Source organism: Argiope bruennichi, chromosome 6, assembly GCF_947563725.1.
Source record: "Argiope bruennichi chromosome 6, qqArgBrue1.1, whole genome shotgun sequence".
Classification (NCBI taxonomy): Eukaryota; Metazoa; Arthropoda; class Arachnida; order Araneae; family Araneidae; genus Argiope; species Argiope bruennichi.
The window spans coordinates 128735865-128749912 of NC_079156.1; the positions used below are offsets into that span (position 1 = coordinate 128735865).

Consider the following 14048-nt stretch of genomic DNA (forward strand, 5'->3'; position numbering starts at 1 on the left):
AAGGAGAAACACATTTTTAAATAAATTGCATAAAATAAATATAACTTATACTCGATACAAACAGGAAATAAAAACGGCTTATAATCAGTATTAAGTAAATGAAAAATTTTTACTTTGTTTAGAAATATCATCCAACATTAAACAGTTTTTTGTGAGTGTCCATGTTATTTTCGCTGTGATTTATAAATACTTTTTAAAAACTGATATAAAGATAAGGCGAATCAATTCCACGTCCTATATATTACGATGCTTTTAATTAAAGGTTTGAATTTTCGGATAATTATTTTCTCGGCCATTTTCGGTAATATATACAAAAAAATTTTTTATTAAAGTAAATTATCCTTCATAGGGCTGCTTAAGTTACAGGTGATTAAGAAAATAATGAAAACACCTGTGAATAAAAGTGTCATTTTTGAAGGTGCTTCGTAAGCATTAAAATATAATAATAGCCACCAGTTTTTTTTCATAAATAGCAATGTATATATTCTGGTAGTATGTGTTATCTTTATTGAAATTCTGTAATTCTAGGATTTTTTTCAAAAGCGTAAAATGTAGGAACGCTCACATTTTCAAAGAGGCCAAATGGTAGGAGTCCGTCTAACTGGAGCAAGTGTGACCGAAACATTCCAACTTTTAGGAGTTTCTAGAGGTATGGTGTCTAAAGTCAGGACAACATACACACAGCGCGGCAAGACAAGCTCGGTAAAGCAAATTAGTGGGCTGAAAGAGAAACTCAGTGAAAGAGACCGACGGGTATTAAAGTGGATTGTTATATCTAAAAAGCGAAAAACTACATCAAAAGTGATCTCAATACAAATCTGGATTCTCCAGTGTCAGAGGTTACAGTTAGAAAGCACCTTCATAAACAGAACATTTAATTCAGGGCCTCAATTCCAAAGCCAGTTATCACAGATCGTAATGGTAAACGTCGTCACTAGTGGTATCACACTCACAAAACCTGGTCGATTGATAAGTGGAAGAAAGTAATATAGTCTGACGAATCGTGTTTCACACTTTTCGCTACAACAGGACGGGTTGCATTTGGAGGACACCTGCACAAATACATGATCGTGATTCTCTCCTTCCAACCTCAAGCATGGAGGTGGATCTGTCATGATATGGGTGGCCGTGTCTTGGTTTTCTGCTGGAACCTGAAAGGAAGAATCACTGGGGAGAAGTATAGAGAAATTTTAGCTGACCAGGTCCATTCTATGATGTAAACTTTGTTTCCTGCAAGAGATGGAATTTTCCAGGATGATAATGTCTGTAGTCCATGTAGCGAGACTTGTCCAATCATGGTTTGATGAACACGAGGATGAAGTTAAACATCTGCCTTGGCTCGCACAGTCACCAGACTTATATATAATTGAATAGTTATGGTCTATTTTAGAGCGCACAATGCTGAATCGATATCTTCCACCGGCATCTCTCCCATAACTTTCACAATATCTCCAGGAAGAATGGTACAATATTCCTCTAAACACTATTCAACCTTTGTATGAATCGATACCTAGGCGAATCCAAGCTGTAAAGGTGGTCCTACACCTTACTAATAAAGGATTCTTTATAAATCTACAGTGTTTCCATTATTTTGATAACCACCTTTGCATGTTTTATAAAGATTAGTTTTGTGAAATAGAAAGCCGGAGAATTGCGCATTCATGGTATCGAAAATATTATACTTTTTAAGGAAAAACAGTACATTTTATTGTTAATATTCATTTTCTAAATGCTTGGATAGTTTCCACTAACTGTATAATGCCTAACTCGTGCACAAGAAAGTTCTTGTTTAACGGGAAATACGCGACTCAATAGCTTTGGTAAAATCAACGATGCACTCTCATATCTTAATTGTCAGACTGTCAATTTATCGCAATATCTGTAATATTTTAATTTTTCTTTTAAATTAAATTTTAAAAGATAATTAGGTTTAATTTAAACTGATTAGTCCGTGTCAAGAAGTCGGTAAGGATTCCTATACACTGGTGCCTTATTCATTATTGCATGTAGTGCCGTATTTAGACATTTTACTGACCAAGAGAAACAATATTACGAGGCCCTTCTTTTAATAAAGTAGTTAGTTTAGTTCTGCTTTTCAGCAGATTTTATCTTAATCAGCATGTTATGATATATTCCAGATTATTTTTATTTTGGTAACATTGCCAAGGTACAATATTGCTTTTTATTTTTTTATTTACTTATTTATTATAACATATGACTGCACAGTATTCACATTGAGAACATACTTATATTTGAGCAAGCACGTGGTATTTATAAATACTCTAATAATTAAGTAAACGAAATCAAAAAGATAGGAGCTGGCGAAACATATTTGACAAAGTGTTATTTTAATCCAATATTTTATAGAATCTATAATTTTTTTACAGATTTATTTATGTGACAAATAGTTATATATTTTTGTAATTTTTCTCTCTATGGCCCCTCTCATTTCAGTGGTCCCAAATAGTTGCCATGTTTGCCTAGTCGGAAATCTACCACTGTCTCTACGCTTCGTATACTCAAAGAATGAACCAGTAGCTGATTTCCAATGAAACAAATTAAGCAGCTGCCTAAGACCGTTAGGTTAAAGAGGGTCGCAAGTATATCCATTTAAAAACTGGTGCTATTCCACTCTTGGTGGTGATGGTATTACAGCCAATTGGTTTAAAAATCTTAGCATCACGGATCGAATAAACATCACATCCGTCTTTCAAGAGGTTCTTACAACATCTTTTATTCCGGAGGAATGGAAACATTCAATCACTGTCCCAGTTCCTAAATTTAGCAAAACAAAAATATAAACCAATAGCTCTCACCTCTGTTTTCTCAAAAACTTTTGAAAGAATTCTGATTCAGCGTTTTATCCATCACTTAATAATTGAGAGAAAAATTCCTCCTTTTGTGAATGGTTTCCTTCCACTCGGGGACAATCAGATTGCAGCATATAAAATTCATACAACCATTACGGAAGCCCATAATCTAAAGAAATACTTTATCGGAATCATTCTCGATATTAAAAGTGCATATGACTCTGTTTATATTGATGGTCCTATGCTGAAGTGCCTTCAGCTTGGTATCAAAGGCAATATTTCAAATGTTATACACAACTTTCTCCAAAACCGAACTTTTCAAGTTCGTTGGAGAAATTCTCAAAACCTTATATCTGGAGAAAGTTGAAAATGAATTGAGCACAAAAAATTTGAAAACTACTATGAAGCATGACAGCTGATCAGTAATGGTCTGAGGGGTTGTTTTCAGCTACTGGGCCATGAACCTTGGATTTTATTGATAGGAGAATGAATCAGAGTGTATACCTCAACATTTTAAAGAAAAAATTTCCACAAAAAATCTACAAATGAAAGTGAAACAGGAAATAAATTTGTTATATCGGGAATTGGAACTAAGCCAAAAAATAGGCTAGAATATATTGATATTTTTATGGATGGGAAAAAAATAAAATTTCTAAAAGATTCAGGAAGTGAACTCATAATTGTGAACAAATCATTTTCTCCCATCAAAAAAACAAGGGAAATATACAAGTTAAAACTTATTTTGGAAATGAAGTTTCTGCTCAAACGGCAACTTTTTCATTTGCTTTTAATGAAAAATGTAAACCCGTTGAGATTGAGGCAGTTATAAGTGATCAATTATTAATGGAGGGAATTTTCCCGCCAAAATGTCTGAATCTTATTCAGCAAAATGAATTGGCAAGCGCCGAACATAGACAGGTAGATTCTATTGAGGGTAAACTTCCATTTTTTGCAGAGGTAATTGAGAGCGAATCACTCGATGTTAGACATATTGTTGATGATAGTTTACGTGATCAGGTTTTGCAATTGATAAATAATTATGTACCATCTAAACAACCTCGAGAGACTGATTTACGCCTAAATATTGTACTGAAAGACGATATTCCACTACGGCAACGGTCTAGAAGATTACCTTTCACAGAGCAAAAAATTGTCGATAAACAAATAGATGAATGGTTAAAAATGGGTATAATCAAACATTCTTGTTCTGAATACGCGTCCCCAATTCTGTTATGCAAAAAGCGAGATGGTACACATAGGTTATGCGTGGATTTCAGACAACTGAACAAAAAAGTAGTTAAAGATTCTTTTCCTATGGCTCAAGTGGAGGAGGTTCTCGATCATTTAGGAGAGGCGAAAGTTTTCTCAACTTTAGATTTAAAAAATGGGTTTTTTCATGTTCCAGTTGAGGAAAAATGCACCAAATATTTGGCATTCGTTTGTCATGCAGGTTTATTTGAATTTTTAAGAACTCCATTTGGTTTGTCTACAAGTCCTAGTGTGTTCTTAAGATTCATATATCATGTTTTCAGAGATCTTATTAGGGATAATACAATTGTAATTTATATGGATGATTTCATTATACCTTCAGGTAATGAAACAGAGGGTTTGGAGAAACTTAAACGTGTTTTAAAAGTAGCTTCCGAATATGGATTAGAAATTAATTTTAAAAAGTGCCAATTTTTAAAACGAAAAATTGAATTTTTAGGCTATGTTATTGAAGAGGGCACAATTCGCCCTTCATCAAATAAAACGGTTGCCGTTCAAAATTTCCCTGAACCTAAGAATATTAAACAAATGCAAAGTAGATGCATTGAGTAGGAACGTAGTGTGCATGGTCACCCGTTCCCAAAGAGAAATTACATCTAAGATCCGCAACTACACAAGAAGCTGACGAACGTATTCAATTGCCTAAAAGGACTCAGAGATGATTACCATATAAAAGATGTCTTGTACGTACAAGTGGATGGACGTGAACTCATCGTTGTACCGGAAGCGATGGAACTAGAGATCATTCGCGGAATCCACAACAAAAGACACTTTGCTCTGCTGAAAACTGAAGATTTGCTAAAAAGAGACTTTCATATCTCGAACGCAAAAAGGGAAATAGAAAAAGTCCTAATGAACTGCGTTGAGTGCATCCTCTGTAATAGAAAACGAGGCAAAGGAGAAGGTCTTTTGAATCCAATTACAAAGGACAATACAACTTTGAGCACATACCATACAGATTTTATTGGTCCCTTACCATCTACAAGCAAGAAGTATCAACACATATTTACGGTAGTAGATGCTTCCACCAAATTCACTCCCTTTGAGTTGATGACAGGTATGAAGATGCGAAACAAAACAGACCTAAGAATCAAAAAAATTCTAGATCAAGAATACTTGCACGCCATGATTCAAGAAAAAGAAACAATTTGTGAGGAGGCCAATGCAAATATCTTCAAAGCACAAGAAGAGAACCGACGGCAATATAATAAACATCGAAGAATTGCCCCACTCTATAAAATAAACGACTTGGTAGCAATTAAAAGAACCCAGTTAGGAGGAGGTCTGAAGCTAAGACCTAAGTTCCTTGGACCTTACAAAGTGGTCAAGATAAAGTCACATGATCGTTACGACATACCAACAGTAGGATCTAATGAAGGGCCTGAGGCAACTTCAGCTGATCACATGAAGCCCTGGACTGATGCAGTTGCAACTTGAGATCAATACATTTCTTTCTTCGTCATCACCCTTTTTTGTTTTTGTTTTTTAAATTTCTATCCTTTGCCTTCAATATCCTCTCTTTTTTTCCCCTCCATTTGTGTGTTTCAGAGTTCGGAGGATCTCACATGTCGATGGCCGAGCGATGTGGTAAATTAACTTCACGAGAGGGCGCTCTGCGTTCTTCCGGTGATAGCCAGCAGTCGGACTAGCGGCTAAATCACAACACGCTGTGTATGAGACGGACGAGTCTGTAAATAACATTTAAATCGCAGAAAGAGCGCCTTTAAATGGTATTTAATCAGTAGGTAATGTACCTGCAATATATATTTTCATTCAATCGTAGTAAATTATTAGTAATATAAAATTAATTTAATTCACTACTTAAATTTTAATTAATTTTTTATTTTAAAATTGTTGTGGAAACATTCACTAAAGTATTCTGATACAGATAAAAATGAGCTGGTAGATCAAATTGTAAATTAATTTATAATTTTGAATAGTGTTTATTTGATAAAGTGATGGAAAATACTCGGTTTCGTTTTCGGATGCAGTATTTCTATAAAAAATTACATTACTTGAATTCTATTATTCATAAAATAAATTAAGAAAACACAGATGTGGAGATCCAAATAAATAGGCTTTAAAACAAAACAATAAAAAATCAATCTTTAAAAAAAAACAACCCAATCTGCCTTTTCAATGAAGTAAGATTCCTTCAACCCTCGATTATGCTTTAACGCTTATCCAACAACATAGCTGCGGACGAAAGCAGCAACACGGTTGCGTATGATAACCGGACTTACCTACGAATAAAATAGATTCGCCCATCCAATCCACAACCGTGTTGAGCTTTAGCCGCTAGTAGCAGTCGGAGGGCAGAGTTCAGAGTTCACTAGACTGGAGGAAAGAATGGACGTCCGCCGAGAAGGTTGCGACCGGAAATCGAGAAGACATGATACTCTGAAAAAAGGCCGAACAAGAATTCCTCTGCAAATGCGTAAGTGGGAAAGATCCTTTCAACAACATCAACTATCCATCTTCATGTAATATAAATTCCTTCATCGTTGTAAAAAATCATCATTTGTTAATCAAGAATAAAAAGATTAAGAAAATCCAAGTGGACTGATGCATTAAAACCCATCACACCTACAACCATTATAATGTTTTTATAATTTATGTATTACTGAAATCAAACGAAGCTGTTTGATTTGAATTATTTTTTAAATTGTCTCTCTCCTGAATTTTGTTTTATTTTAAAAATATAATGTAGTGTAGAATTATCTTAGAAGATAGAGTTCTATTACAAATTATATTGAATATGCAAAATTCTGTTCAAATAGATAAGTTACTTTCAGAATTTAGTATGATCGTGCTTATTTTATTAGATAAGATGATAACACTATTATTGTAGTACTTTTGCAATACTGTCAAGTTTATCTGTCTAAGAAATAAAAATTTCTACTAGCAGTGTTGTGAAAACAAATTACTTCTGTTTCCATTATCATAAGACATTTACATTTTTATCAAACTAAAATTGGGTAAATATAAAAAATAAAAGTAAATATAAAAAAATAGAATGTTTGTAAATGTTGAATATCTTGGCCGTTACACACTGTGTACCTTGTAAATTATTTTTCTATTCTGTTAGCCTTGATGTGTGAAATTTATTTGTATAATTTTATTATTTATGTATATAAACATCAGTATTATATTGTTAATATAATACTGATGTTGAGGCTTTCCTAATAATATATTCAAGCTAAGAAAGTTGGGAAAAGAAAATATCTGATATTGATAAGACTAATTTGATTTATTTTCTTTCATAGTTCCACTTTTGAAAATCCATTCAATTGAATTTGAAAAGAGACAATAGCAACATGGTTATGTGAATGGAATTATAAAAATAGAAAATGCTGATGTTATTCCAATGGGTAAGATTATTAAAAATCTTATAGAGAATGTGTTAGAGAAAATTATTTTTCAGTAATCGGCTCCTTTAAATTAGTAAATTCTCTATTATATGTAATAAAATAATAATAGTGTATATATTCTATTGATTGTAAAATATTAATTTCTTTAAGTGAAAATGCATGTGTCAAATTTTTTGGTTAAAGAATTCCTAAAATTTCATTGATATAGAATTTCAATGAAAATTTTTCTTGCCAGCTTTTTTTTTTTACTTCCCGAGAATTTTTCTTTTCTTGGTTCCAGCTCTTCTTAAATGTACATAATTATTAATATTCCATATTCTAATTTATACTGAAAGGGTTTACTTTGAGTATAAAGCCATTTTTTTTACATAAAAGTACTTTTCCATTTGTTATTAAAGAAACTTCCTTTTATTAGCAAACAAAAAATGCAAATTAATAAGTTCTTCATATTTATTTTCTCCTCTCTGTCATCTTTAAAGAAAAAGAACTAGAGAGCAATTAAAAACTGAAAAAATGCTTAGTGATAATTAGTATATGATGTAATGTAGTTATTTTTGATATTGCACTTTTGCATCTTTTTGGTAATATGAAAGCATGCTATCAAATATTGCTACAAATTTATTCTTTATTGAAGCTTTTTTTGCCATTGAAATTGTTTTGAAATATTCATGCATGTATGTACATAACAATGTTCTGATGTATTTGAATTTATGTCGGTTCTTTTTCCATACTAGTTTTCAGGATTTTTTCAAGGAGTTACATTTGTCCTCCTAACACAAGAGATCAGTTATTTTTGTTTAAACCTCTCACTACTGTTGGAGCTCAACTGGTCCTGCAAATTCTATCCAGGCAAGGCAGTTTTTATTTCAAATGAAGGGTGTAGAATGTAAAATGAGTTATTAAAGGTTATCCACGCTTTGCATCCTGCACCCCTCGTTTGAAAGAGAAATCGGTCCACCAGGATAGAATTTGTACTGCGGGTTCAACTGGTTCAGTAATAAAAGAGTTGAATTATGACAAAAATATAAATTATTTTAAAACATATGAGAATAATATTCAGTAACCAAACATTATAGTACATCTTGTAATTTCTGCCATATTATTTATTTCTGATTCCTGCTTTGTTATTTTGTTTGGGTTTTAAATTTGTAGCCTCAGTTTTGCCATCTCTTTTTTTTTTTTTTTTTTTTTTTTTTTGTCAGAACCACCTAAAAATCAAGTCAAATAGTTGAAATTACAATTCTTCAACTTAAATATTGATTTACAATTTTTTTAGATATTTTATCATGTATTGATTAATATTTCAAGAAAACTTATTATAAATATCAAATAAGATCATTTCAAATATTATCACATTAATTTTAATGAAATTGTTTCATTTTATTTTTATCTGATGTATAAATGAATTTTAATTGATTTCTTATTTTAATAATAATCATAATTAAACTTTCCAAAACAAAATCCAAAGATATATATCTTTAATTTCATCTGTTAAGAAACATTTTCACTTTATATATTACTTTTCCGAATTATTTATAGTTCTTTTGATACATTATTCTGTCGGCAGGTGTGCAAGAATGGGCAGTCAAGGAATGAAATAAATACAAATTTTCTAGTCCAGCAGTAAGGGAAAAAAGAATTCGGAAAGTTCAGTAAGTTTATTAATTTTTTGAAATCTCTTTTTCTGAAAAACATCTAAGACTAAATAAGATATGCTATTAGGAATTTTATTTTTAATGCATTTACATGCTCTTTAGATTTTATGAAAATACTCATAAGTGAAGCTACTTAGTTCCTGCTTCCATTGCTAGTTTACATGAATTTTCTATTTTAAGAAAAATACATTGTTTTCTCTTCTGTATGTTTAATCTTGGATATTTTGTGAATTCTTTTTTGTTAAATTTATGACTAGCCTCGTAGCCTATATTAATGATGTGGTTTTAAAGAAGTAATGTAAGGTATTAAAGAAGAAGGTATTGAAAGAATGTATCTTTTCCAGAGTGATGGGGAAAACCTTTCTACCCCATGAAGAGAAAACATCAACAAGACTCTAAGGTTGTTTCCTGATTGTAAAGACGACGATTACTTGCCACCCCTAACACCTGCAGTGCCTCAATTGGTCGGTTTTTCCCCCTCGTTTGGAACAGGAAAAGATTCCACAAGACTATGTTCCTAATGCAGAATCTTTTTTTAAACCCCAAAATGAGAAATGACTGCAACAAGAACTCCAAATAGATTCGTATGGTTTCAAATTGCCCTTTTTACCATCAAGTCTCAAGAACCAGTTTCTTGCACGTATCGACAGTCATCCAAAATGATGATGATTAATGACTTGATTAATAATTGTTATTTACAAACTATATTCTATGCTTGTGAAATTTCTTGTAAGCCGGTATGTTAGTTTCTATGCATTCTAATGCATAAAATTATGTGTTTAATTTACTCAAATAAAAATATCTATATTATATCCACAATTATGATTGGTAACTTTTTAACAAAAGAAATCCTGTGTAATATAAAATTATTTATAAAGAATTTTAACCCTGAGGTTTCTTAGAATACAAAATTTGGACTTGCTTGGTTGTAATATCCTGCAGTCTAAAATCTATGTTAAGAAATTTTGCAGATGGTTATTATATCGGAAATTTCAAAGGTGAAAGCTGAAATTTTATCAGCCCAATTCAAAACTTTATTGTGTTTAAACTAAGTCCAAATGTTATTTTTCTCTTGGTCTTTGAAGCAAAAAGGGAAATGGTTGTTATGAAATTGATATTAATTCCCCTCAAATATCTTTTTTTTCTTTCTCTCTCCCCTTCAGTTTCTCTTGATTTGTCTTTATTCTTCAAATATTTAATATATTTTTATTTATTTATTTTTCAGTTTTTCTCTGTGGACTTTGAGCAATTTCTTCTATAGATCTCCACACAATCCATTGAATTTGGAGCTGATACGTTTGGTATGACTAATAAAGCTGGCTTTGCAGCTTTGTAAACGATACAGAACAACATCCTTTGATTTGCACTTGGTCTCCCACGGTGGACACCTCTCAATTTTATATAAAATATGAAATGAAATCAATATGAAACTTAGGTTCGAAAAGAAAAACGTGATATTCTTTGTGAATCAGTTCTCAGCCCACGAATACACAGAAGTATCGAGATCAATATCAAAGGTGAAATCTGTAATCTCTAACCGCATTTTCCAAAGACTCCCATGTGTAGGCACATTAGAAGAATATTGCCATAATAAAAACATTTCTCCTGGACCAACTAATCCCGATTATGGTTCCGGTAAGTTGAGATAATTGTAAGCATTTTGCTATCAAGACCCGTGACTTGAGCTTCCAACAAAGCTTGGATCTGACTACCATTAAACATTTGTTTGCCGAGTTCAAGTCACAGCTCCCCCCGAACCAATTATCCCGGCCACAGATGCATCCAAGAATGAGAATTCTACTGCTGTGGTGGCTGTCAACTGCTCCTCGAATGTTGTCATTAAGGGAACAGTTCACAGCATTAAGTCTTGTGTTTTCATGGGAGGGCTTCGCTATAGCTCTCGCTGTAATGAACTTTGTCGAAGAATATAAAGATTATATATTATTGACTGGCAATTTATCCAATTTGACAGCACTGACATGCCTAAACTTCCATTCTCCCAGAAGTGCTCTTTTTGTGGCCCAAGTTATATTTAATGCTTTAAAGATATGTTTCTCATTAGAGCTGATATACATTCCTGCCCACGTGGGAATTGCAAAAAATGAATGGGCTGATGATTTAGTTAAGCAAGCCTTGTCTTCTCTTAATATCTGCATCTGGATCTCGCCCAAAGACACCTGTTCGGTATGTGCTAAAATTGTATGACATAAACAAAACTTAGAATGGGAAAATTCTAAATACTATGAAAAATACAAATGGCTTGATGGTTTCAATTTTAAAAAACTCAATTTATCTAGACGTAATGAGGTCTTAATTTTTTGATTAATATCTAGGACTCTTCCAGTCAATACAGTTCTTCATGAATGTAGGCTCATTGAATTATCAAATTGTGTCCATTGCCAGATTCCAGAAACTTGTGAACATTTTGTCCTCTCTTGCCGTAAATATGAGACGACTAGAGATTCTCTCCGTGCCAAGTTGGGTTGTATACCACTGTCTTTAGATTGGATTTGTGATTTCGCCCTTCAGGGTTGTCATAAAGTGAAGGCTATTTTAGCTTTCTTTGTTGATTCTGGCAGATTTTTAATTTTTTGTGATATTCGTGTTTTGATTTGGTTAATCTGGCACAAGCTAAGAACTGGTTCAGGAGCATACGCCGAAAAACAAACCTCCATTCCTTCCTTCCTTCCTTCTTAAATTTCTCTTCTTTCTTAAGTTTTTTGTTTTTGCTATGCTGTTTTTTTTAGTTGAATATGTTATGTAGTATTTTTTAATATGTGTTTTAAAAGTTGTCTTTTAAATTTGTTATAATTTTTTTAACTCTTTAACCTAATTTTGTATCATACTTTAATAATTTAAAAAATTTAATTGTACTTAATTAGCATATCATAAGTCTTTACTGTAATAAAGTGTTTTCAAAAGATTTGTTTATTTATATACTTTTTTGGCATTTCCAACACTCGCATTGCTTCTTATTTTGCAAAAATTATTTACCTACATTTTATTTCAATTTTGTAACTGCACGAATTCTGTTTTAGTAGCAGTTGATCTTTAAATACCTTCTTTGTACAATTGAGTATTTTGTTGTTACAACTATTCTCTTATTCTTCCGATTAATTTCATCTTTATAACTGAAACTTACATCAGCTATACATCAAGACACAAACATTCTCACAGCTTTAAAATTGTTGCCGAGAGGCAATTTTTCTGTGTTTCAAACCTTGAAAAGTTTATCTTAAATTAGAGAAATATTCATAGAAGAGCAAACATTTATTATTATAGGAACAAAACTAAACTGAAAGATCGTATTGGTTTGGACTCCCAATTTTTGGAATGAAAAGGCGGATTCTCTTACAAAAACTGTTAAGGAGGTGAACTTGTATTATGAAAGTATTGCAGTTAAAAGTATTTTCACATATTAAAAAAATCTTGCTTAAGAATATGTATGAAACTTGCCAAAACAACAAATACAAAGACACTAGTGGTTATTCCTTCAGTTTCATCACTTTCTGTATGAGGAAGGATGATAGAGAAATAATAAAAAAGAATAAATTGATATTTAATCACCCAGATGTGTATTACACTGGCCCTACTGAATAAATTTGGACCAGATAGTCTTTATTGATAATCCTGCACTCAAAAAAAACATTAACTATACTCTCTTGAAAGGTTTGAAATATTCATAGAACCAAGCCTTTGAATAAACATAATCACAAATTAATATTGCCGCATTCAAGAGAGTCAGTCGACTCTCCATGGCCGAATGGTCATAGCACTAATCGCGTAATCAAGGGATTGCGAGTTCGAATCCCACTAGAGACAATGCGATTCACAGTTTTTGTAAATATTTAACTCCTTGATTTTATGTTTCTCTTTATTTCATGTTCCAGAAGATTCTGGGCCTTTCTTTAGTTTACCTGACAAGTGTTCTGGACTTTTCTTACTGTCCCAGAAAAGTATTCTGGAACTTTCCCTGCTAGTATAAAAGCAGATTTGTTAGTCACTGTGTTCTGAGTTCAGAGTTGAGTTAATAAATTAGTTTAGCTCTACTTCTTGCGTGTGTCATTGAGTTCCACACTAGAGTACCTACGTGACAATATTAATGTAAATTTTTTTTCCCAAATAACTTTTTAATAAGTGACATATACAAATTATTCTTTCATCATTGAAGATTTTTGACACATTTTAATTTTGGTTTCCTCATAATAAAAAGTTTTTTGTGTGTTTGCAAAAGATCACAGTTAGTATCTTTTTCTTTATATTAAAAAAAAAATGAACTATTACATATCTGATCCCAAAGAGTCTTTAAATTGTCTTCTCCTGATATTATTAATCTTTCAAATTAAAATTTAATCTTGCTTAAAAAAATGCTGTGTACCCAGATTCAAGAGGAAGGACTTAAAATTTCTTTTTACATATACAGATCAGGTACTGAAGCTAAATTTTTTACATCAAGATTCTTTTAAAGTTGTAATTATGATCGAAATTAAAATCACTGGATTAATCACTAATATAAAAATTCTAACTTAAAAGCTTTTGTTTTCTGTTTTTTCACACATGCATATAGAAAAAAAAATTGATACAGAAGGATCCGCTGTTATAATGACTTATAATTATTTATTATATTTGTTTATGTGTAACAGTGATATGCATATTTGTTTGATTTCTATAACAAGCATGGTTCTTTACAGGATTTATTATTTGTTTTTAATAAAAAGTGAGCACTATCTTCATGCACACATTAAAAATAAACATTTACAGTATCTATTTTTGTATGATAAATATAATGGCTAGCTAGAAATTAGAAACAATTTAGTATAACATTATTTCAACAATTTGCAAAACATTATTTCAGTATTATATATACTGAGATAATGTTTTGAATTGGTTTAAAGACTATTTTTAGAAAAAATCTGCAGCTACATAATGAGATCATAAACTCC

General features: G+C 31.8%; 1 long non-coding RNA gene across 2 annotated transcripts; it reads left to right on the plus strand.

Annotated features, from left to right (window-relative positions):
• The first annotated feature begins 5929 nt into the window (after positions 1-5929).
• On the plus strand, positions 5930-11992 carry LOC129972992 (uncharacterized). Of its 2 annotated transcripts, XR_008784924.1 has the most exons (5): positions 5930-6516; positions 7346-7450; positions 9018-9102; positions 9450-9842; positions 10331-11990. It is a non-coding gene; the product is annotated as an uncharacterized LOC129972992 (long non-coding RNA). The 2 variants fall into 2 exon arrangements; XR_008784923.1 differs by having other exon boundaries at positions 5941-6516; positions 9450-11992.
• Positions 11993-14048: the final 2056 nt, after the last annotated feature.